General features: G+C 44.8%; 1 protein-coding gene across 1 annotated transcript in view; it reads right to left on the bottom strand.

The window, feature by feature from the left end:
• LOC113816185 (uncharacterized) overlaps positions 1-2,500 on the bottom strand; it is a 106,535-nt gene that overhangs the window by 98,808 nt on the left and 5,227 nt on the right. The gene's annotated exons all lie outside the window — the stretch shown is intronic.

The following is a 2,500-nucleotide window of genomic DNA, read 5'->3' as shown; positions in this document are numbered from 1 at the left end:
TCCTCCTCCCTTCCCCATCCCATCTCCCTTTCCCCCATCCCTCCCTCTCCCTCTCCACACCTCTCACTCCCTCCCACCTCTTTCTCCCTCCCTCTCTCTCCTCCTCCCTTCCCCATCCCATCTCCCTTTCCTCATCCCTCCCTCTCCCTTATCTTTTTAACCAATCCTACGCGTTGGATGGAACAAGGGGAAAGCGATTAGTTTCCAATCGTTTTGGAAATGGATATTCGCCGTGGACAGATTGGAGCGCTTAGGACTACTACCTTCGTATAATATAAAAAAAAATAAAAGAGAGAGAGAGAAAAAAAAGAAAGAAAGAAAAAATCTAATGCGTTTAGCGGTTGTAATTGGTAAGTTAATGTTTTTTTTTTCCATTTCATTTTTAAATTTCTGTCTGGTCATCTGGTGTTCATTTTTTAAGCAATAAATTCATTCCTAATTTGTTTTCGATACGGCGGTTGCAAGGAAAGCTCAGATAAAAAAAAAAAAAAAAAAAAAACGGTAACGGATTTTTGTTCATTCGTTGATTTTTTTTTTTTTTATACTTAGATGCCATTACCTTTTCGTAGTGATCCGGATCCAAGAATTTTGAATGAAATTCTAAAAGTAGTTCATATTTTTATTGCCTTAGTGAACCTTATGCCTTGCTTCTATTTCAGTTTGTTTTCATATATTTTTCTGTCAGTATATATATATCTATAGTATATCTATGTATCTATCTATTTCAATCTATTTATATCTATCTGAATTTGTCTATGTCAGAATCCATCCCTCTTTCTGTCTCTCCCTACAACTACACACACACACACACACACACACACACACACACACACACACACACACACACACACACACACACACACACACACACACACACACACACACCCATACACATGCATATAAACATATATACATATATGGATGGGTAGCATAGATAGAGATATAAACCGATATACACAATATAAACACTCACCCCCATAAACACAAGGAACAGCGTATAGACTCCGCAATCTCGCCGCAGAACAAAAGACGATCAAACTCCCATCGCGAAACCCTTTTCCCGCGCGCAACTGGAGTCTTCGATCGTCTCTTGGCATTCAGTGTAGGACTGAATATCAATAAAGGGAGGTCCGTTGAGACTAGTGGGTGTCCAGGGAATCTATTTTCCCTCTTTCCCTTCCTTTCTCTTTCATCTTTCTCCTTTTCTCTCCCTTATCCCTTTCCCCTCTCTTCATGTCTCCCTATCGCTTTTATCTCTTTTTTCCTCTCTCTCTTTGTTTTTTTTTCTTAGGTTTTATTTCCTTCTTTGTCTCATTTCCCTTACTGTATGAAATTTCTCATCTCCCTCTCTTATTCTCCCCTATTTCCCATCTTCTTTTGTCTTAGTCTCTCCTACTTCCCATCTCCCTCTTTTATTCTCCCTTCCTTCCCATCTCCCTCCCTCTCTTATTCTCTCTTGTTTCCCATCTCCCTCTCTTCTCTTATTCTCCCTTCCCCTCTATCTCCTTCTCTTATTCTCCCTCCCTTCCCATCTCCCTCTCTTGTCTTATTCTCCCTTCCTCCCTCTCTTATTCTCCCTTACTTACCATCTCCCTCTCTTGTCTTATTCTCCCCTACTTCTCATCTCCCTCTCTCTCATTCTCCCTCCCTTCTCATCTCCCTTGTCTTATTCTCCCCTACTTCCCTTCTTCTTTACTCCCCTCCCCCCCGCAATTCTCTCCTCCGTCTTCATTTCCTCTTCTTCTTCCTCCTCCCTTCCTCTCTAATCTCCCTACGTCACTACTTCTTTAACCTTTGGAAGGAAGTTGGACAGGGAGAGGGGGAAGGGAGAAGGGAAGGGGGAGGGAGAAGGGAGGGGAAGGGAGAATGGAAGAGGGGGGGAAAGGGAGGGGGAGGGAGAAGGGAGGATAAGGGGGAGGGGGGAGGGAGAAGGGAGGGGGAGGGAGAAGGGAGGAAAAAGGAAGGTGAAAGGGAGAAGGGAGGGGAAAGGGTGTGAAAAGGAAGGGGACAGGGAGAAGGGAGGAGGTGGGGGAAGAGAAAAGGAGAAGGGAGGTGAAAGGGAGAAGGGAGGAAAAAGGAAGGGGAAAGGGAGAAGGGAGAAGGGAGGGATAAAGGAGGTGGAGGCAAGGGAGATAGGGAGAAGTAGGGGGGAGGTTAAAGCAATGTGAGGGAGGAAGGAAAGGGCAAGGGAGAGGGGTGAGGGAGGAGTAGCGAAGAGTAAGGGAGATCGAGAGCAAGGTAGAGAAGGGAGATAGGGAGGGATAGTAAGGAGGGATAGAGGGATAAGAGGGAGAAGGGAAGCAGAAAGGGAGATGTGAAGGGGAGATAGGGAGGGTTAAAGAGTAATAGTAAGGGTGATGGGAAGGAAGGGCAGGGAAGGGAGATATGGAGAAGGAGGGATAAGGAAATAGAGAAATGAAGAAGGAAAGGCAAGGAGACAGGGAGAAGGAAGAGTAAGGAAAGAAGATAAGGAGAAAGAGAGGGTAAGGAAGGGAGACAA

The sequence above is a fragment of the Penaeus vannamei genome, chromosome 29, assembly GCF_042767895.1.
Source record: "Penaeus vannamei isolate JL-2024 chromosome 29, ASM4276789v1, whole genome shotgun sequence".
Lineage (NCBI taxonomy): Eukaryota > Metazoa > Arthropoda > Malacostraca > Decapoda > Penaeidae > Penaeus > Penaeus vannamei.
This window is presented reverse-complemented; position numbering and strand designations above follow the sequence as displayed.